The 24109-nt window shown below is 32.7% G+C and overlaps 1 long non-coding RNA gene across 5 annotated transcripts; it reads left to right on the top strand.

The window, feature by feature from the left end:
* Nucleotides 1–2550: 2550 nt before the first annotated feature.
* Nucleotides 2551–22523, top strand: LOC114377169. 5 transcript variants are annotated; one of them, XR_003659045.1, is made up of 13 exons: nt 2551–2673; nt 2784–2865; nt 9279–9412; nt 14739–14973; nt 18404–18652; nt 18750–18962; nt 19071–19319; nt 20662–20864; nt 20936–21077; nt 21550–21621; nt 21835–21878; nt 21967–22038; nt 22135–22523. It is a non-coding gene; the product is annotated as an uncharacterized LOC114377169 (long non-coding RNA). The 5 variants fall into 5 exon arrangements; XR_003659043.1 differs by having other exon boundaries at nt 19057–19319; XR_003659041.1 differs by having other exon boundaries at nt 18750–19319.
* Nucleotides 22524–24109: the final 1586 nt, after the last annotated feature.

Raw genomic sequence — 24109 nt, 5'->3', positions numbered from 1 at the left:
TTATCCTTAATCAGTTCAGCCACTTAATCCAACCCTAAATTAAATTACTAAGCGAAAATTAAGATAAGACTGTCATTATGTGATTAAACAACACATACACCGATTAATCATGAACGAAACTGATCATTAAACATGAACGTAAATTAAGCGCAGAGACAATTAATCAAGCACTAAGCATGCATGGATTAATAGCAACAAATACAAAGTAATTGGTGAAGAGAAAAAACTTATCAGTATTCAATAGTAATAACAAAACCTCAAAGAGAACTGTGTTTGATCCTCAAGAAAAAACAATGCTGGAGACTTAGTCTTCCATTAATCAGTAGAAACGAAAATGTAGATTGAAGCCGAAACGAAATGGCAGAAAATGAATTTTATTCTACGTGAAAAGTGTGCATGAACCGTAATAAAAACTGAAATTCTAAAATTCTAGAATTATTCTCCTCTCCGAAAAAAAACTCCCTAAACTAAAACCTTGGTGTTGTTATATAAGTCCTCAACCTCAAAGCTCACAAATCTATTTTAAGTTCAAACCCATAAACGAAATAAAATAAAATCTGGACAAGATAAGATAAGATTGGATGAAATAAAATCTGGATGAAATAAAATTTAGATGAAATAAAATCTGGATAAAATAAAATCTAGATAGAATAAAATCTGGATAAGATAAGATTTGATATAATAAAATTATTATTATTATTATTATTATTATTATTATTATTATTATTATTAATATTGTTAGTTAAACAAGCCGGTTTGTCAAGCTTAACAAGCTTTTTTTTATAGTTTGAGCTTGGTGTTTTTATTTAAAAAGACTTTTTAAAAAGTTTGAGCTTGGTCTTTATAGTAAACGAGCCGAGTCGAGCCTTACATAGGCCGAGCCAAAGGCCTTCGAGTTCGACTCATTTCCACCCCTATATATGGATAATAACTTAAATTGTAAACATTTATTAGAAATCTTTCATTTTTTTTTATTTTTTTTATCTCTTTTATTGTCATTTTTATTTTGTTAAATTTCTTATTGTCATATTACTAGGCCGTCTTGGCATTTTATGAGCGGTAGGCAAAATAATAAATAAGGAGATCTAATACGCAAGTATTTAGAATTACAAATATATTTTACATAAAAAATAAACACGTAATTTTATTAAAAATGACACAATTTAATATATTAAATTTTAGTTTAAATTTCTTTATAATTTAAGTTGTTGTTTGTGTTTCTAATTTTATAAAAAAAAATACTTTGAATTATTATAATAGGTTAATTATATGATGTTATAGTCAAAGAGTGTGTTTAAAAAGTGTGTTAGAAACTAGAAAGTATCTTAGCTCCTAACACTTTTCTACTTGAAAATTCATTTAAGATGAATTTATTAATATAACACATGGAAAAAAAACTAAATCTCTTATATTTTTTAATCGCATATATCATATTTAATTTGATTAAGAAGACACAAAATTAGGTAATAATTTCAATCTCTTTATAAAAATAACATAAAATAATACAAAATATTTCTACATAATTATACATTTATTTATTTGTTAAAATTTTAGGTCCTTCTAGGCAATGGGCATGGGTCGTCGTCGCAGCCCTGGACGACGTCCAAGGTCAGCACCGCATATTATATCACTATTTTTTCTATTTCTATCTCTTTCTAGCTAGGTGTAAATGAAATTGGGTGTCCACAAAATATTTTTCTTGTGATAATATACACAAATGCTTTCAACTTAATTAAATGAGTAATGATCTACAAACTTTTAATTATTTTAAACACCTCTCTAACATCTCTTATTTATTTTTCTTTTTTTCCTTTATCTCTCTAGGTGTTAAATGGCATAATGGATGTCCATCTAACATTTTTTTTCTAATTAAAATAATGATATTTAGACATTCTTTTATTCTGATGAACACTTTATAAACAGCTCTCATCTCTTCCTAATTCCTACTTTTCTTCTTTCTATCATATCACATCACCAATTTAGCATTTAGAGTGTTCAAGTATATTTTTTCTTAATTAAAATTGCAATGTTTGACTAAACTTCAATCGTTATGTGATCAAAGTATTTTAACACCAAGCCTGTGTTTATGAATGCTTGTTTACTTTATTGTTTAGGATTCACGTCCAAAATAACGTGAAAGCAACTAATAGTCGCTTCACATATCCACGATTAGTGGCACAAAACGCACTACGTACCAAACATACCATTAGTGATAATGAGTTTGCTTTTCCGTTTATCTTATCATGGCCAGAGAATTGCATGTCTAATCTAATCTAACTTCATTACTAAAAAAAGAGAATGGTAATGGATTTCCATATATCCAACACGTGTACACTACTAAATTTTTTTTTTATAACATATTAACTACGACGGTTAAAAAGAAAACATCGTTGAAGGATATGTGGTGGCATTATGGTAACTTTCGCAAAAGCATACAATGATGGTTATTTAATAACCGCCTTCAATAGTGAGTTTAAGGAGTATAATGACGGGTTGACAAAGACTGTCAAAGTTATTGTGGTTATACAAATACGGTTTTTTCATATTGACCGTCTTTGAATGATCTTTTAAAAAATTTCGCGGACTGGCTACTAATTTCGTAGCTACTTTCGTCTCGAACGCGCACGCGTAACCTAGGTTGTTCTGTGATTCTTCCCTTCATCGTTGTCCAAGGTATTTGTGTGCTCCCTCAATACCCCGTTACTTTTCTGTTTGTCTTGGAGTTTAATTCTCTCATTCTCATGGATTTTGTGCTTATTTTGTGTTTACAATGACCCTTGAAGTCAAGCTTTGACTGGGCCCTGCATCTCTTCAATCTCTACGAAGCAACGCCTGAGAAGTTGATATGTGAAGTCTCCGTCAAAGGTAAGTAACCCTTGTCCGTCAAATTTTGTTTTCCTTCCATGATTGAACAATGCTTAACGCAGCGTTTAGTAATGCATTTGCTACCCATGTCCGCCTATTTGTGTGGCTTTGTGTTTTCCTTGTAGAACGTAGTTAGCAGTTTAGTAAAATTGAAAATAGTTTGACGAGCAAACCTAGTTTAGGTATGGTGGGTCTTTAAAATGGTCTGAAGAAAACCTAGTTCCGTGTTTAGGGCAACGGTTACAGTTAACTAAAGTATAGCTCTAAACTCAAAGAGGAAGAAGGAGATGAATCCGAGGGTGTAGAAGAGGTAGGAGATGGAGATTAAGAGGAAGAAGAATGTCATTAGTTTTGCTATGGTACATGAAGAGTGGTGGAATTTTTCTGAATGTTTGAGGTTGTTGTTCTTGTTGTTCACGGTGGACATGAATGGTTTCATATATGGATTTGAGTGGATTTTCGCACCAAGACATAGATAAAATAAAATAAGTAGCGGCATAGAGAAAGAGAAACAGAGAGGATGAGGGTGTGTGATTGCGTTATTTAAACTGAAAAGGAGTTTTTTGATGAATTAGGATTTATGGTTTGTTGTGGGATAATAAGAATTGTAAATAGAACAGAACAAAAGGCACCTCTGCTACACTTAATTTGTTTGAGACTAGGAGATTTAATTCTGTGTAGGATGCCATTTAGGCCATTTATTATGTTGAAACACTCTAGTGTAGGATGCCATTTAGGCCATGGTGGCTTTAATTCTGTGATTGAAGCTTTGCCTAGTGACTATGAACTGGCGTTGTTGCTTTTCATGGCTGACCAACTTTTAATGCTAAGCTCATAGCCTGCAAGGATTTGGAGGCAGAGATTGAGGTGAATATGAGTGAAGATGGGGACTTTAAGCAAGAGGATATACTAAAGGCAGTAAAAACTATCATGGTGGAGGATGATGAAGAGCCTGGGAAGCGCATAAAAGAAAATCACATGAAATGGAAGGAGTTTTTATCCAGGTTTAGGAATTCAGAACAAATTCATCACTGATCTGGTTGCCTAATCGAAGTCTATAGCTTAGTGTTCAGGATTTGGATTTGTTGGACTAAAAGCTATCATTTAAAATCTGAAGGGTTTGATTGTGTATTAGTTACGCTGTGTGTCAATGTGTGACTAGTTTGGTGAGTGCTCATTTTGTTAATCTTGTCTCTTCCAATATTAGTGCAAAATAAAGTCTACTAAGACTAATCCATTTTCTTAGTCTAGTCTCTTCTAATGTGTCTCCTTTCTCTAGCTTCTACTGTATGAATTCTCTAAACTAGAGTATTACAGGTTGCATACTATATGAATTCTCATGGATCACATAGCACCATTGATTAAGAACCAAATTCTGATGGATATTATTCATTGTAAGATTCCTTATAATAATTTCCTCCAATGTTCATTTTAGCTTCTCACTATCCCTTTTAGTTTTCACAAAGCTAAAAACCCTGCTATATACTCTCCTCACCAGTACCTTCAATGGCTTTCTATGCTCATGTCCAAATCACTTTAACTGATTTTTTTTTATCTTTTTCTCAATAAGTGTCACACTAATATCTTCTCATATACAATCATTTTGTGCCCTATCTTTTCTTGCATGGCCACACATTCATTTAATATTCCTATTTCCAACACTTCAAGTATGCAAGGAATACAACAATAGGAGAGGTTCAGCCTATATACATTTGTCTGATATCCCAAAAAAGCATGGTAAAATATAGATATCATTCTAAATAAGTAGGCTGTCACTATTAGAACCATGAAGGTAAATAGCATGGCCGTGGGTTTTGAAGCTCTATGTTTAGCTTATTTGATTTGGTATCTTCCCCTCCCAACATCCAAACACACCTTCAAAATTGGGGAACTTTGAAATGTTTATAAAAACGAACATGGGATAGAAATAGGACCTTATGATCCAAGTATCCATTTTTCTATTCACATTTCACTATATGATCTTTGGTAAAATATATTACCTTGGCGACCTTAACTACCATGCCAAGCACATATAGTTTCCTATATTGCAATTCCATTTAGGACACTACAATGTAGAGCACACAAAAATATTCATGAAACTCTTTCCTTAGTTAAACTTTTAAGAACAAGGGAAGTTTGTTCTTCTACTTTAGATAGAGGGTGAGATTGAATAATGCGTACATGCAAATACACTAGTGCTGGAAAGCACATTACATGCATCTAGCCATTGAAATTTGAAGATTTTTTGCATGACTATATTCGCACCATGAAGTACTTGTGGTGTTCAACATTTTTTTTATTGCATGGATGCTACAGACATAGATTTGTCTAGCAAAGTAGCAACTAGGAAGTAACAGCTAGCTCCAATTCATTAGATCTTGTTTGTGTACATTCCTTAAGAGTTAGGACCTGTCCAATGTTCATATAGATTTTTCTTGCCCATTCTAGAGATTTTACCAGCCACGTTCATGTAAGAGATCTTACCAAAATGGGAGAAAAAAGAATATATTTAGAACAATGTTTTTGTTTTTAACTCATAGCCAAAGAGTGGAATCATAAAAGAAAAATAAGTCAAAAGATAAACGATAGATGAAAATCATTGCGGGGCATAACCCTTATCTGAGAAAGAAAGAAACATATGTCATAGCCAAGCCAGGTGCGGCATATGTCAGGGGGGTATATAAGAGAAAAAAGTAGTAACAATAATTGAGGGCTAAGTCAAGCAGAAGCTACGTCCATGACCCGCTCAAATGTTGGAATATATGCAAACATTGTGGTCAATGGTCATAACTCATGCGTATTTTTCTTTCTTTATTTTCCCTTTCATTTTCTTTTGTATTTTGTTCTCTTGCTTCTTTCGTGTTATTCAAAAGTTCAATTAATGGAAACACAAGCTGATCATATCAATCAGGGAATCAAGAACATTGTTAATAAGAAGGACCGTACAGACATGTTACTTTACGTATCATTTTCACATACTATTTGCTAATATAGTTACAATATAAGTATTGTTGCTTACCAGATATTGAGCATCTCTCTGTCAAGCTTTTTCTATGTGTATAACCACATGATATTGGGCGAATAAGGATTATGTAAGCTGTGAGATTTTTCAGGGAAATGTAACTCCTTTCTGTGGTGGGCCATGGGATCAAGTATTGCTTATAGACAAACAATCTCAATGATAATGCAAAAATAATGTGTATATATGCATACATGATAGAAAATTATTGAAAGCAATAAATAATATTGAGTATCAACTTCAGATAGTAGACAAATTTAAAGAATCAAGTTGAAAATCAAGACCAACAAAACTTAAATTTCAGAAAACTTTGGGGTGATCAAGTGTATATGGTTTACTAAAAAGCACCAATCGCAGACTTGCAATATAAAAATAACTTTTGACATTGAAGCTTGTCATTTTAAGCAAGTATCCTGCAAAGATAACACGCAGGAAGCAATTAAAACAACTAGGGATATAAGAGAAAAATAAAGGCACTAGGCTTAACAACAATTATATTCAAACAATTATGTATATATATATATATATATATATATAAAGCAGGCGTCAGGGCTAGATATTTGGGAATAAAAAATGAGGTAGAAAAACAAGGTTAAACTTATATGTGAAACTCGTTAGGGAATCAATCCCCCCAAAAAAACTTAAACTTTAATCCCTATAAGGGTGCATATTGGAACTAAAACATAACAACAGGGACCAATGTTTACTAATAAAGGTGTATGGGGATTAATATATAAGCTTCTTCATACATGAACTAATTCCTAAATGAGTGTAACCTATAGGGACCAAATGGTTAGTTTAACCAAAAAACAAAGAAAGACCAATTAAAGAAAGATGAAAACAAATTTTTCTTTGCGCTTCTGTAAGAAATATTCATTTGATGGCAGTATCTATGGTTGGAAAGTAAAGATAATTAGAACTAAACCCTGCATAATCATTCACCAATTTTAGAAAATCATTTGATCTTCTCTTTCTTTGATCATTTAAGGCCAAAGTTCATAAGCTTTTAATGTCCATCACTCCCATTTTCTGGAAGGCCCTAAAATTGCTTAAAATGGCCCCAATGAAGTGGTGCTTCCTTCTACCTAGTGTGATTATCCTTTACTAAATATCAACCAAATACTAGTTCTAGTTGATTCCTTTCTTCACCTGTTCCATTCCATATCATATGTCTAGATGTAAAAGGAGAAAGTTGGTTATATGGCTCATATGTACTCTCACATTCAAAATCAAAAGGCTACATGGAAGCACACTAAACACATTCATTTCTTCAACCCCAACCCAAAATAAAATCTAAAATTGAACATGTTTATGCAATGATAATATGAGCAGACTAAAAATACATAATGTGATGTGGCTTCTAAATACCTATAAAACCAATCACCATTCACGGGAGCATCAAACTTGGGTAAATACCATAAAAGTTTGGCTCAGCTTATCAACAATAGAACAAATGGTGATGCTTCCCAAAGAACTATCATATCTGAGACTTCAAAGATAGAAATTAATTAAAAAATAAAAATTAAGCACCAAATACGAAAGTAAAATCATGTATCCAGAACATCCAAAATCACATTGCCATGTTTGGATAAGCTTCTCCATTGCACTTATAGAAGAAGAATATAAGAAGGAATAATGTAATAAGCTTCCACCATAAGCTAATGTTAGTCAATGAGAGAAGCTTATTTCATTATTCCTTCTTATTTTCTATTTCATAAGTGTTTATGGAGAAACTTCTTCAAACAAGGCCTAAGTAATTTTGTTGGTTTAAGAACAGAGAGTTCCTTAGATGAACATAAGATTCTTCAAGCCAAAGCACCATAATGAAGCAAAGGATACAAAAGAAATATTATTATTATACATTAATCCATATACAAAAGTTGCCCACAATTTAGGTCAAAGGAAACACAAGATTGAAACTTACTGGAACATACACACAACCACATTCATCTTAAATGCATGTTAGAAAGGAAATCTGACAACCTAAAAGCATCAATTTTTAGGTTAGTGAAATGAACAAGAAAAAAGAGTGAAGGAAAGGTTAAGGCCAGAGATAATGAGAAGGCAAAGGGCAACCTAATGTCTTTTGCAATTACAGTATCACCCTTTGTAGCCCCTAGATGTCGCAAAACTACCTGCTCCAGGCGACCATCTCAAAATGCATGCTACGAATAAAGATGGAAGAAAGCAATCTTCAGTCAATTTTGCTAATAGATAATCCTCACTTTTAAAACAGTTCAAAGGCCAAAACCACTATCTAGACATCATAATTCAACACAAGGTAGGGGAATAGAAATTGTATGCCTGCAAATACTAATAAACTTTGGTACTAGAAAGGAAGAAACAAGTTGCAGACATTGTTTTCATTGTTGTAATGCTAATTTTATAGAAAATTCAAGTCATTAGGACAACTAAAATTGGCTTATAGCAAACCAAATTTAGTACACACTTTAGAGTCTAGTATGAAAAATAATTTACTAATGCAATGAGTTCTAAGAGTGTATAAGAAAACATCTATATGCCTCGAGAAAAGATAATTATAAGTGCTTAGCCGGAATTGGATGTTATATAGCCAAGGCCGGAAAAGAGAAAAGATGATTCTATTGGTTTTGGTCAGTATTTTAGGTTTAAATAAACATATGCTTTTAGTTATACCAATTATAGATGCATTTGTTGTCTTGCAATATACTTGTTTTGTCCTCAAAGACTAGAAGGAAACACTTGAAGCTGTCAATCCTAGCTATATCCCTTGTGTTTTTCCATGCCTCTTGTCTTGAGTCTAAGTGGTGATGGTGAAAAAGTGACATTTCAAAGGGAATGGTTAGTGAAGTTTTGATTTTGAAAACTATGTAAGAGGGCTTTAAATCTCTTATAGAAACATTTATTTTATTTACTTCTGCTTCATTATAGCGTTGAATTCATCTATTGCTTGTTTAGTGTGACTATTTTGTCTGCATTCCTATTGGTATGGTAGAACACTCATTAACATAGTTACTTGGCGGTGTGATAGTGCTTAAGATGAAATTATAAACCCTTGGTCATGAGTACTATAACACTTCTTCTACTTTTGTCTCACCTATTTCTAGGAACATGCCATGGTTGTTTTTCAATCATTATGTGTATATTAATGCCCTTCTAAAATTTAATTCAAAGGTTTACTATTGGCAATCTAATGATGTTTTTTTAGTGAATAGACAACACAAAAAAAGTACCAAGAATAGACACAGCCTGTATCATTCATTGCATTGCGCTATGCATACTTCATTTCTTGAAACCTAAGGCCCGTTATTAATTATGTTGCTTCCACTCTTATGTTTTTTTCCAAACAACTTCAATCCAAGTTGAATTACTGAGAATGTGTTTGAATCTCTAAGAATGTGTTTTTTGGTTGTAGGTACTACCTTGACACAAAAACTTTTGAAGTAAATTCTTGTCCCACCTACTTAGGACTTCAATCCAGACTGTTGTGTTTGGTTTTCCACTACTCTAATCCCACTCGTAGCTGTTGTTATTGACCGTATTTTTGAGGTATGTATTTCTTTGACTCACAACAATGATAATTACATGGTTTTTTATATATGATGTGATGTATTATATAATGAATTAGGAACATTATGAGTGAACCTTAGTTTCCTGTTTGAGATTCTATACAACGATTAATACGAAAAGTTTGCATTAATCGATGTATTGAATCTTGAATTGTCCGTTTGGACAGTTTGGGAAGACTCATTTTTTATAGTAGATTAATACGTATAGGTTAATCTCCTTTTCTTAAATTTGTCAACATTTCAGTATAGTTCATTTCACTTTGTTCTCCGAGCGCATACTTGAATGTGATGGATGATGATATGCCATCGCTTTCATCTCGTATACTTGGGGACTTAGGCGAAATGCTTCCGAAATTTCAAAATATTTAGAAAAGACAATTAATTTGTAGTATTGAATCTACTATAAAAAAAGCCTTCCTGAATGGGATAGGGTCACACCTTTAATGAAAAAAAATGAGGTTTACATGCATGTTAGATAACTTGATAAAGTCTTACAACAAAGGGAAAACATGGATCGAATTTGGATGAAAGCATCAAGCATTAGTGATGAGTATGGGAATGGGGTTAAAGAATTCATCCATTTTACTGAACTGAATGCACCATGTTTGCGCGGGAAATTTTTCTGTCCATGTGTGAAATGTGGAAATGGTAGACACCAGTCGATAAATGACATAAGGTCACATCTAATATGTCACGAGATCATTCCAAATTACACAAAGTGAATATGGCAATGGGAATTGCCAGACAAGCCATCAGTCTCTCACACTGAGTCAGTCGATGTAGACATGGGTTGTCGTATAGAAGACATGATTCGCGACCTAGGGTAGGACGATTTTCAGCAAGCACATGCACCTTTGTATGAGAAAATAGAGAATGATTCAAAGAAGCCTTTGTATTCTGGGTGCACAGCTTTCACAAGGTTGTCAGCAGTGTTAGCTTTGGTCAACTTGAAGGCACGATTTGGCTGGAATGACAAGAGCTTTACTGAATTGCTTGGGTTATTGAAGAAATTGCTTCCTAAAGATAACATGTTGTCGAAGAATCAATACGAGGCGAAGAAGATATTATGTCTAGTGGGAATGGAGTACTAGAAAATCCATGCATGTCCAAATGATTACATATTGTATAGAAATCAATTTGTAGAAATGCACAGTTGCCCAACATGTGGTGTATCACGCTACAAGGTCAACAACCACAAATCAAGTGATGATGCAACTATAGAGAATATTCGTCCAACAACGGTTTGTTGGTATCTTCCAATAATACCAAGGTTTAAGCGATTATTTGCTAATGGACATGATGCAAAACAGTTGATGTGGCATGTTGAAGGCAAAAAAATTGATGGATTGTCCGCAATGGAAGACATTCGGTTCTTTGTATCCTGATTTTGGGAATAAGGCTAGAAATCTAAGGCTTGGTCTTACTTCGGATGGAATGAATCCATTTGGTAACTTAAGCAGCAATCACAATTCATGGTCTATTTTGCTAATGATTTACAACCTTCCTACTTGGTTATGCATGAAGCGAAAGTACATAATGCTTTGCATGATGATAGGGGGCCCAAGACAGCCAGGGAATGATATTGATGTCTATTTGACTCTGTTGATCAAAGACCTAACAAAATTGTGGGAACACGGGGTAGATGTGTGGGATGGGAATTTGCAGGAGACCTTCAGGTTGCATGCAATAGTTTTTTCTACCATTAATGACTATCTAGCATATGGAAATTTAAGTGGTTATAGTGTCAAAGCCCATCACGCATGTCCTATATGTGAGAAATATCGAGTTTCTTCCAACTAAAACATGGAAAGAAAATAGTATACACAAGGCACCGAAGATTTCTCAAACATTATCATTCATATCGACAATTCAAGAAAGCTTTTAATGGATCTCAGGAAAATGAAACTGTGCCCAAACCATTACATGGAAAAGAAGTTTATGATTGTGTGAAGGACATCATAACTATCTTTGGGAAGACGCAAAAAAAATCTGCAACTGAGACAAACATATGGAAGAAAAGGTCCATATTCTTTGATCTTCTTTACTGGTTTGATCTTGATGTTAGACATTGTATAGACGTGATGCATGTGGAGAAAAATGTTTGTGATAGTTCAATTGGAACCCTTCTTAACATTAAAGGCAAGACAAAGGATGGTTTGAAGTGTCATCAAGACTTGGTTGAGATGGGTATACAAGAGTAGTTGCATCCAATATCACAAGGTCCACGAACGTATCTACCCCCGGCATGTCACACAATGTAAAAAAACAAGAATAGGAGTTTTTGTCATTGTTTGTGGAATCTCAAAGTCCCACAAGGATACTCTTCAAATATCAAGAGCCTTGTATCCATTAATGATCTGAAATTGGTTGGCTTGAAATCTCATGATTGTCATGTATTAATGCAACAATTATTGCCTGTAGCGATTCGGGGAATCTTGCCTGACAAAGTTAGGGTTTCCATAACTCGTCTATGCTTTTTTTTAATGTTATCTGTAGCAAAGTCATTGACCCTAGAAGATTGGATGAATTAGAGAATGAGGCTGCCATTGTCCTTTGTCAAATGGAGATGTACTTTCCTTGATCATTTTTTGACATAATGGTTCAGTTAATTGTTCATCTAGTGAGGGAGATCCGGTTGTGTGGTCCTGTTTTTTTACGGTGGATGTATCCAATTGAGTGGTACATGAAGGTGTTAAAGGGGTATACCATGAATCAATACCGACCAGAAGCTTTGATTGTTGAAAGGTATGTTGCTGAAGAATGTATCGAGTTTTGCTCCTAATACATTGAAGGTGGTAAATCTGTTGGACTTCCTGAAACTCATCATGGTAGGACACCGGGGGATAAGGGTACACAAGGATACAATGATGTCACAATGACTCGCCATAAGGTCTCACAAGCGCATCTATATATATTAAACAATACAACAAATGTCATTCCATAAATAGATGCTCACAAAAAAAAAATCACAGCAATGAACCCAAAATGAACATGATGAGGGTTTTGCAAGAGCACAATAGAACTTTCATTAACTGGTTTAGAGAAACAATATTTGTCGATGACGGTGCTTCCAAAACATTACGATTGTTAGCTATTGGGCCAAATATGAATGTACCGACTTGGAAAGGGTATGATATAAACAATTATTCCTTCTACACCAAGTCCCAAGATGACAAAAGCTCAATGCAGAACAGTGGTGTGGTTGTTGATGCCGATTCCGATCACTTTTGTAGTGCATCAGACAATAATTCGATTCGAGCATCCATGCCTTACTTTGAAGTGATTCAGCAAATCTGGGAGCTTGATTATACTGAATTTAGAGTGCTTGTGTTTAAGTGTAAGTGAGCCAATGCCAATACCGATGTCCGCCAAGATGAATTGGGATTTACCTTAGTAAACCTCAATAAGGTGGCTTACATGGATGAACCTTTCATTATGGCCCAACAAGCAAGACAGGTGTTTTACATCGAAGATCCTTGCGATTCAAGATATTCAGTGGTTCTACAAGGAAGACCAAGTGGTTTAAATGATACACATGATGGTTCGACGCTTGACATTTGTGAGACCCCACCTTTTTCAACAAGAATGCCTAATATCAATGAGTCACACTACGTTGATGATGTACACGCAAATCGTAATGATCATGATGAAGGACTATGGGAGAACATTGATACGTAACTAAATCCTATGAAAGTAATGTAAAAACCTTATTCCTTTTGTGTTTTGTAATTTATTAATGTTCATGTGGAAGCAATGTCTTCCAAGGTTATTTTGATGATGCCAAAGAATAAAGAGTCAAGCAAATTCCAAAGATTCGAGAATGAAGTTTTCAAGAATCAAGTTTCAAGAATAATCAAGATCAAGATTCAAGACTCAAAGATTCAAAAATCAGGAGAAGACTTAATCAAGATAAGTATTAAAAAGTTTTTCAAAACATTGAGTAGCACAAGAAGTTTTCACAAAATCATTACCAAAGAGTTTTACTATCTAGTAATCGATTACCAGAATGTAGTAATCGATTACCAGTGCTTTAAAACGTTAAGATTTACAAAATTCAAAATGAAGAGTCACATCTGTTGATGTGTAATCGATTACCAGTGACTATTTTCGAAAAACTCATTTCCAAAAGTCACAATTCTTCAAGTGGCTTGTTTCTGAAGATTCTTTCAAAAGTCATAACTTTTTAAGTAATTAGTTTTAAAGGAATTGCCAAGAGTTACAAGTTTTGACTTGAGTCATCAAGAAATTATAAATATGTGACCTTGGCATGAAACAAAATCATTGATCTTAATCATCTCTTTCAATCAATCTTTCTTTCAATAGTTTCTTTCATCTCTTTCAACAGATTGTTTCTGATTCATCTTCTCTTCATCTTTCTAAAAGTTTTTGTTCAAAGCTTTCTCTTCCAAGAAAAGTTCTTTGTTCAAAAACTTGTGCTATTCATCTTTTCATTCTCTTCTCCCTTTGCCAAAAAGAATTCGTCAAGGACTAACCGCCTGAATTCTTTTTGTATCTCTCTTCTACCTTTTCCAAAAAAACGAAGGACTAACTGCCTAAATTCTTTTGTGTCTCCCTTCTCCCTTGTCAAAGAATTCAAAACGACAATCTAAGAATTCTTTTGATTCTTCCCTTTCCCATAAACAAAAGTTTTCAAAGGACTAACCGCCTGAGAATTCTTTTGTTTCCCCATTCACAAAGTTTCAAAGGACTAATCGCCTGAGAACTTTGTCTTAACACATTGGAGGGTATATCCTTTGTGGTACAAGTAGAGGGTACATCTACTTGGTTTATTGTGACTGAGAACAAGAGAGGGTACATCTCTTGTGGATCAGTTCTAGTGGAGGGTACATCCACTAGGTTGTTCAAAGAGAACAAGGGAGGGTACATCCCTTGTGGATCTTTTCTTGTAAAGAAATTTACAAGGTTGAAAAGAAAATTTCAAGGACCGCAGGTCGCTTGGGGACTGGATGTAGGCACGGGTTGTTGCCGAACCAGTATAAAACTCTTATGTGTTTGTCTTCTTCTTCCCTACTCTTTTAATTTTCGTTGTGTACTTTATTTATGGTTTTTACTTTTGGTTAATTTTCTTTTTTATTCTTTATTTTCTTAACAACATAATAAAAGCCTAAGAAGGGTAGATTTTTAATTAGTAAAGGTTCACTAATAATTAATTCAACCCTCCTTCTTAATTATTCCGAGGCCACTTGATCCAACAAGTGGTATCAGAGCAGGTATCTTGTAGAAAGTTTAACCACTTCAAGATTTATGGTCTCTTTAAATTATTTGTTTCTCAAAAGTATTTTCAGGAACAGGTCAAATCTTAAATTATTTCAAGATTATGATGAAGACCAAGCCAACTTGTGTCTCATGACAAAATCTCATGAAAACAACCAAGAAAAATCTGTAAGGAAGAAGTGGTACATCGACAGTGGATGTTCCAAGCATATGACGGGAGATGTATCCAAGTTTACAACCTTTTTCCCCAATAAAAGTGGACATGTTACATACGGCGACAACAATATTAGTAAAATCTCAAAAGAGGTAACATCTAAGCCATCTCTATGAATTAAGGTATGATTAGTATTTTCAGTTAAGTAATTTTTGTGGCTAATAGAAAATAATTGTTGAAATTGTTTGATTGTGTTTACAATGTTTAATTAACTATATTTAGTTTTAATTTTGAATATATATGATTAATTGAATTTTTTTTGAATTGATTAATGCTTGAATTGCTTATGTTTTGTTTGTTTTGACATGATTGAATAATTCAATTAAGTAAATAATTATCATGATATGTGTTGATGATTGTTTTTTGATACTTAAAATTTAGTGTTTAATTCTCTGGTAATCGATTACCACTATGTGTAATCGATTACAGTAGAACAGACTTAGTTCTCTAAATTGAAGATAAGTTCAAAATTATTTGATTATGTTAAAATTTATTATAATTAATTAACTATATTTAGTTTAAATAATTTCAATATATATGACTGATTTTTTGTCTTTGGTAATTGTGTCCAACTAGTTGAAAGTTTGAAAATTTAAATTTGGAAGTTATTGAAAGTTTGAAAATTTAAATTTGGAAGTTATTAGAAGTTGAAAGTTGAAAATAGAAGTTGAAAGTTGAAGATGGAAGTTGAAAGTGGAAGTTATTGAAAGTTGGAAGTTGAAATTTGAAATTGAAATTTAAAAAAAAATTGAAAATTGAAATTTTTTGAAATAGAAATTATTGTGCATAGTTAGTTGATTGATTGTGTTTGAGAGTTATTATGATTTTTTTATTATATTTAAAGGTTATGTTGATTAAGATAGTGAATATGTATTTTTTTTTAGTGCAAAATAGTTTGTTTTAATGTCTTTCTGTTATGTGTTTAAATTTGATTATCTTGTTTACTTATTTGGTACTTAGTGAATTATGTTTTAAAACTTTATTAGTACTTTATTTTCTAAAAGTTTAAAGCTTGTTAGTTGCTTTATGTGTTATGGTTCTACTTGGTTACTTTTGATGACTTATGACTTATTTGATACACATGTTTTTATTATGATTTATGGATGATTTATTATCTTGTTTGATTTTTATAAGTTTTTCTCTCTTGTATGAATACATTTATTGTATGTTTATCCATTTATGTATGATTTGACATGATTGGATTTTTGTCAAAATTATATTGATATGCTAAAATAATTGAGATAAGTAATGAGTTACCATGTATGTGTTCATAACTAATTTTGTTACTTAGAATTAAGTTTTGATTCTCTGATAATAGATTTAGATTATAATTATATTTTGTTTTTAAGCCTTGTATTTGGCTATGTTTTTATGACATCTGAATACTTAGTATTTCTTTTAATACTTGCTTAGTGTGACTAAACATGATGATTATATTGACTTGCTCTTGGTAGTTTATGATTATGTGTTTTAAACTTAATTACTTTAATGATATATGACTAGTGGTATGTACTTACATTTGGTATTGTGTTTCATGTATATTTTTTTAATTATTCATATATGTTTTATTTGAATATTGTGGATGACTTTCCAGTTTATTTGATGTTATGAATGAAGTATTGTCTTTCTAAGCTTGTTGTATGGTTAAGTTATTATCTTGTTTGATTGTTCTAAGTTTTCTATTTTCTTGTATGATTAGTCATTTATGTATGGTTTTATATTTCTTACGCACTTTGGCTTTTTGTTGATGCCAAAGGGGGAGAGAAAAATGAATATTTTAGAAATCAAGATATTATATTTTTCAAGACTTCAAATTAAGCATAAATTCAAAAACAAAGGGGGAGAATATGGAGAATTAAGTGAGTGATCGACTAGGAAAAAGAATGTGTATGTGTTTCTTGATTTAAGGGTTGTCATCATCAAAAAGGGGGAGATTGTGAAAGCAATGTCTTCCAAGGTTATTTTGATGATGCCAAAGAATCAAGAGTCAAGCAAATTCCAAAGATTCAAGAATGAAGTTTTCAAGAATCAAGTTTCAAGAATAATCAAGATCAAGATTCAAGACTCAAAGATTCAAGAATCAGGAGAAGACTTAATCAAGATAAGTATTAAAAAGTTTTTCAAAAACATTGAGTAACACAAGAAGTTTTCACAAAATCATTACCCAAGAGTTTTATTCTCTAGTAATCGATTACCAGTGTTTTAAAACGTTAAGATTTTCAAAATTCAAAATGAAGAGTCACATCTGTTGATGCGTAATCGATTACACCTTTATGGTAATCGATTACTAGTGACTGTTTTCGAAAAACTCATTTCCAAAAGTCGCAATTCTTCAAGTGGCTTGTTTCTAAAGATTCTTTCAAAAGTCATAACTTTTTAAGTAATTAGTTTCAAAGGAATTGTCAAGAGTTATAAGTTTTGACTTGAGTCATCAAGAAATTATAAATATGTGACCTTGGCATGAAACAAAATCATTGATCTTAATAATCTCTTTCAATCAATCTTTCTTTCAATAGTTTCTTTCATGTCTTTCAACAGATTGTTTCTGATTCATCTTCTCTTCATCTTTCTAAAAGTTTTTGTTCAAAACTTTCTCTTCCAAGAAAAGTTCTTTGTTCAAAAACTTGTGATATTCATCTATTCATTCTCTTCTCCATTTGCCAAAAAGAATTCGCCAAGGACTAACCGCTTGAATTCTTTTTGTGTCTCTCTTCTCCCTTTTCCAAAAGAACGAAGGACTAACTACCTGAATTCTTTTGTGTCTCCTTTCTCCCTTGTCAAAGAATTCAAAACGACACAATTTGAGAGTTCTTTTAATTCTTCTCTTTCCCATAAACAAAAGTTATCAAAGGACTAACCGCCTGAGAATTCTTTTGTTTCCCCATTCACAAAGTTTCAAAGGACTAATTGCCTGAGAACTTTGTCTTAACACATTGGAGGGTACATCCTTTGTGGTACAAGTAGAGGGTACATCTACTTAGCTTGTTGTGACTGAGAACAAGAGAGGGTACATCTCTTGTGGATCAGTTCTAGTAGAAGGTACATCCACTAGGTTGTTCAAAGAGAACAAGGGAGGGTACATCCCTTGTGGATCTTTGCTTGTAAAGGAATTTACAAGGTTGAAAAGAAATTTCAAGGACCGCAGGTCGCTTGGGGACTGGATGTAGGCACGGGTTGTTGCCGAACCAGTATAAAACTCTTGTGTGTTTGTCTTCTTCTTCCCTACTCTTTTAATTTCCACTGTGCACTTTATTTATCGCTTTTACTTTTGGTTAAGTTTTTTTTCTATTCTTTACTTTCTTAACAACATAGTAAAAGCCTAAGAAAGGTAGATTTTTAATTAGTAAAGGTTCACTAATAATTAATTCAACCCCCTTTCTTAATTATTCTGAGGCCACTTGATCCAACAATTCATATTTCCATTTACGTAAGTACATAAAATTTGTACGTCGTTGTTTTTAACTTATTTGTTTTATTTTCACATGGTCATGGGAACATCACCACCGTCCCCTCCATAATCAGATGTTCAGTCAGAAGCTATGTCTAGGAATACTAGACAATCCACACTGCCAAGGAGGTTGACTTTACGAATCTTGGATCAGCCAAGACCAACTATAAACATCGATGTCGCAACTGGCTGAGGATTGGGCCCATACAGAGAAATTCCACAACTATCTAGGGGTCGTAGTTAGAGAAAAAATTCCAATTCTACATAATAGTTGGAAAGATGTACCGGACTCGCTAAAGGACCTAGTATGGGATAACATTTTGGTAAGTGACGTTAACATTGAGTAGTATTTTCTTTATCTGGTAAAAAAATTGAAAGCTTTGAAATTATGCAAGTAATACAAAACAATTTGTTATGTAGGCAAAATTTGATATCCCTGAAGCGGCGAATGCAAAGATAAAGGTGATGTCCACCGTGGCCACTAGATGGAGGCAATTTAAATCAACCATGACCACTAAATTTGTCTATGCTGACTCTGAGAGGCAAGATAAACATGATCATTCGGTAAAATATGGCCTAGATGCAGAAACTTGGGAGGAATTTGCCGCAAGCTGCAAAACCCTTAACTGGCAGGTTAGATGTTCATGTGTTTGATTTTTAGTGTGTATTTCTCATTATAAAGGCAATTTGATTTGTTTGATTCGAATAATATATGCTACATGATAAGGAATCAAGAAAAAGATGTAGGAAATCCAAAAATACAATGACTGCCCCCATTTACTTTCTCGTGGGGGATATTATTTGCTTGAAAAGAAGCTATTGGACGAGAAAATGAAGAAAAGATAACATGACGCAATGATGACTAAGAATACACCACACATTGAGGATCCTTTATCTCCCATTGAAAGACATGTTAAGTGGAAGTTGGCACGCACAAAGCGATATGAGCAGATGACATTTCAGGCGGCACAAGAAATATCTGATAAAATTGTGAGTTGGTTGTTCAATTTTTATTACAATTATTTGAATTTTGGATTAATTGTTTGTTTGTGTTTTACATATAATTAGTATTACTTGTTTTTTTTATCAACAATTATACCTAATTTTATTGTGCGTTCATTTTGTGAAGCTAAGCTCTAGCTTCTTTAGGAATCTTCTTAAGGAAACTTCTCAAGGAGGTGAGCTTAGTTATGAGAGGGGTGTGTGTAGCTAAGCTCTAGCTTCTCAAGGAAGTTTTCTCAAAGAAGCTTCTCAAGGAAGTTTTCTCAAGGAAGCTACCTAGTCTATAAATAGAAGCATGTGTAACACTTGTTGTAACTTTGATGAATGAGAGTCTTGTGAGACACAACTCAAAGTTCAACTTCTCTCCCTTTTTTCTTCCTTCAATTTCGTGCTCCCCCCTCTCTCTTTCTCTCCCTCTTTCTTTTCCTCCATTGAAGCATCCTCTCCAAGCTTCTTATCCAAGGTTCATCTTGGTGGTGAAACTCCTTCTTCCATGGCTTATTCCCTAGTGGATGATGCCTCCTCTCACCTCTTCTCCTTTGCCTTCCAGTGCATCTCCATGGTGGAAAATCACCATTGAAGGACCTCATTGAAGCTCAAAGATCTAGCCTTCATAGAAGCCCCACAAGCAAGCTTCCATCACGATGGATGCATTTAGATGGAGGTAAAACAACTTCATCATCCACAGAGCAGCCTAACATTTGGTCTTTTTTAATTAAACAGTTGATGAGACCCTTTTTTAGAACATGGGGCTATTAAGTTAAAAGGAGAAACATTAACCAAAGTATTGTTGAACACTGATGGGCCTCCTTCAGCAAGGCCATTTTCACAATTTGAGGATGTGATTATCTGATGTGGTAAGTCAGTAATATCTTCCTTGCCACTTTTAACCTGAACTTGAGAAATGCTATTGAGTTTTGCCTCTGTGGATGATTTACCCATTCTAACTCTAGCTCGTTTCACCAGGGGCAAGTTTACATTAAAGTTCACTACTATGGAATTTTCCATTCTAATCTCCACCGGATTAAAAATGATCTTGGCATGTTAAGTACTGATTTTATGTACTTGGTTTACTCTATATGTAATGTTTACTCTAAAGGATCCCTTGGACTCCATGTATTTCAAGTATTGATTTTATTTACTTGGTTTGAGGTTTGTTCCTAACTTTAAGAAATACCCCTTACACATTGATATGTTAGCACTTGACTCACAAATGCATGTTTGGTGGTCTTGTATCTTACCAAGCACACTATCCTTACCTGCAAATTTAAGCCCCTGCAATTCACTTTTCAAAGTTAATTGATGATTGTTTGTTTTTGACACTGTGAAGGGCATTACTTGAGCGCATCAACTGTAATGTGGGCCAGCACACAGAATCATACCCTAAAGCAGAAAGTGTCATTTCTTGTTGCTGGTTTGTCTGCCTGTCAGGACAAAATTGGAATCGGATATCTATCTGCATTTCCATATGATTTTTTTGATTGATTTCAAGTTGTTCAACTGGGTTGGGCTACCTATTATACCATTCACAAGGTACAATCAAAAAGTGGATTTTTATTACGCAAGTGCTTTCAACCTTATGTTGTGGAATTTCAACTATTCAGCTTTGTTGGCAAATCTTGCATGACCTCTTGGATCAACATACTTTTGCTGGAAACCCTCAAGCTCAAAATAGACACTATGAATCACTGAATGAAGAAACTGGAGGAATGAATGATGTCCTTTATAGATTATACAAACATAATGGTAAGTTAACTGGTTTGTTTCTCTGTATGATGTTCATTAAATGAAGAAACTGGAGGAATGAATGATGTCCTATTATAGTACTTATCAGATATTGCTCCCATAACAAGCTTTCAAAAATTCCTTTTAAAATTGTTTCCTAAAATTTGACAACTGCCACCCAACATCATCATAAAGTTTAAACATTGAAATTCAAAGGACACCAATATATGAACCTTATTACTTGATTTCTGAAGTAGGCTTGATTAATTATCTCATGAGCCTTATTTGGTTCTAATTTCAAATCACCTGATAATTTCTAAACAGCGATTGTGAGTGCACTTCACTTTGGAATTGGCTTACCAGTAACTATTGTATACCAAATAGTTACACTAGATTTTTGATTGGTTTTACAAGAATTGGCTTACCAGTAATACTTTTCATTATTATAGCACACTTCACTTTGAAATTGAAGTTGTCATGTTTTTCTATGCAGGGAGATTCTAATCACCTAGTGTTGGCTCACCTTTTTGACAAGCCATGCTTTTTAGGGTTGCTTGCAGTGCAGGTAATAAAAATACCAATAATTAAAAATAATCTTATATTATAATATAAATTGATTATCATATATCTAAAATATGATTTATATATTTAAAAATACTTATTTCTTATGAATTTCAATTATAATATAAAAAATTGATCATTATAACATTCTTATTCAACTGTTATCTCTTGTTTGTCATATATTATTTTTAACTTGCTTCATTTTTTGTGGTTTCAGATGTGAGAAATCACCCAATTTTAATCCACTACAATCAAGGAAAGGTATATATCAATTCACCTATAGCAACTTATTTCTCATCGTTATAGTTGGTTTTATTTTCCTATAAATTAATTCCAAGATTCTATGCAGGGAGATTCTAATCACCTAGTGTTGGCTCACCTTTTTGGCAAGCCATGCTTTTTAAGGTTGCTTGCAGTGCAGGTAATGATAATAGAATTTTATATGTTTCGGTTGTCTTTCAAATTGGTTTTTAAATTAGTTGTATTGTAGTTGTAACTAATGTTTGTTGGCTTTCAGATAAGGAGCTACGACGACGGTGCTTACGTACGCACCGTCTTAGAAAGACAGTTTTTTAGGACGGTGCCTATGTAAGCACCGTCTTAAAAAGCTCGCTTACTAAGACAGTCGAAAGCTCGCAACATTGCCTACGTAAGGCATCGTCTTAAAAAGTTGCTTTCTAAGACGGTGCCTACGTAAACACCATCTTCGAAAGGTGGTTGTTTTCTAAGACGGTGTGTTCTTACCCGTCGTTGAAAGTTACTTTCAACAACGTTAGCTTTTACGACGGTTGACAACTGTCTTTGTATACTATTTTTGACCATTGTAGAAAACCTTTTTTTTAGTAGTGGTAGTTAAAAGAATAATTATATTTTGATAATAAAAGATTTTAAACATTCGGTCAATAATTTATTTTTCTCTTTCTATCACACTACATAATCAATCAAATCAATCATTTATTTTTTATCTATTTATTTCTTTGTCAAGTTATATATAATTTAAGATTGTACAAGAAAACATTTTTATAGTTTAAATTCTATGTTGTTACTACTTTGGGGACAATTCTGGAGCAAATAATATTTCCATTTTCTCTTTGCTTTATTGGGATTGTGTATGATTTGATCCTAAAAAAAAGATTGTATAGGATACTCTTACCTTTTAATGTTTACAACAATTTCCTTTTTATAGAGATACCCAGTGTAAACGTGGTTTTAGGATAACATGGATGTCACTATAATGTATTTCAAACAAATTTAGGGGTTACCATAGGGATTAAAAAAGTAAGGGCATCCAGTGCAATCTCAAAAGATGCAAATTGTTCAAAATTTTATTTAGTTGTGATTTTTAGTATATAATTGCATGTGTAGTTTTTTCTTCAAATTGTTGGAACTTAAAAGCTCAAAAACTATCTTATTGAATTACAAGTGGTTGGTAAAAAGTATGTTAAAAAAACTAATTGAAAAACTAGCGGAAAGTTAGAAAGCTAGATTATTAAATAGTAGGTGTTTGGTAAAACTAACCGTTGAAAAAGATAAGAAATGTAAAATAACATAAATAACATATTTAAAAAGGATAATAAGAAAATTGAATAAATATTTTAAGGATAAAAAAGGAATAAATACAATAAGTTAGAAGCTAGTGTTTACAAAAAAATAATACTTCAAGTAGCATTTCAAAAAACGCTAGAAGTTACTTAAAAAAAATGAGTTTACCGAACAGTCAAATAAACTTTTCCGCTAGTTAAAAAAGTTAGAAACTAGTTGAAATATCTTGTCAAACATAATCAAAATTATCTATTGAGGTAGCTGGAAAATATAAAATTACATAATTGAACACAAAATTTTATCTTAAATAAAAAAAATATTAAAAGGAAATCTAATAAATGTCCAAGGATAAAAAGAGAATAAACATAAAAAAGATAGAAGTTAACATTTAAATAAATGATATTCCAAGGTTATGTTGGACGAAACTAACTGAAAAGTTAGCTGAAAGGTGAAAAATTAACTTATTAAATTATAAGTATTTGATAAAACTAGTTGTTGAAGTAGTTAAAAAAATATAAAAAGACAGAAAATAATAAGACATGATTTATTTAAAAAGTATAATAAGAAAATTTGATAAATATATTAAGGATTTTAAAAAAAGAAAAATATAAAAGTTAGCTTCTAGCTACTTCAAATGACGTTTAAAAAAACATTAAAAACTATTAAATAAATTTGTTTACAGAACAATCAAATAAGTTTTCCAACGAGTAAAAATTATTTAAAAATCTGCTAAAATATCTTGACGAACATATCCTAAATAACATATAAAAAATACTAAAAACTACTAAAAAAAATTTCTTACAAAACAATCAAACAAAAATTTTAATTAATAAAAAAATTAAAAATTAGTTGAAATATCTTTTTAGAATGTGTTTAGCTCGACTTAATTTCAGTTTTTTTCCTTCTTATAAGAAGAAGCTGGGCCAAACAATATTTACACCGAAGTTCTT

Source organism: Glycine soja, chromosome 11 (assembly GCF_004193775.1).
Source record: "Glycine soja cultivar W05 chromosome 11, ASM419377v2, whole genome shotgun sequence".
NCBI classification, from domain to species: domain Eukaryota; kingdom Viridiplantae; phylum Streptophyta; class Magnoliopsida; order Fabales; family Fabaceae; genus Glycine; species Glycine soja.
The sequence above is the reverse complement of the archived record's forward strand: the minus strand, read 5'-3'. Positions and strand labels throughout refer to the sequence as shown.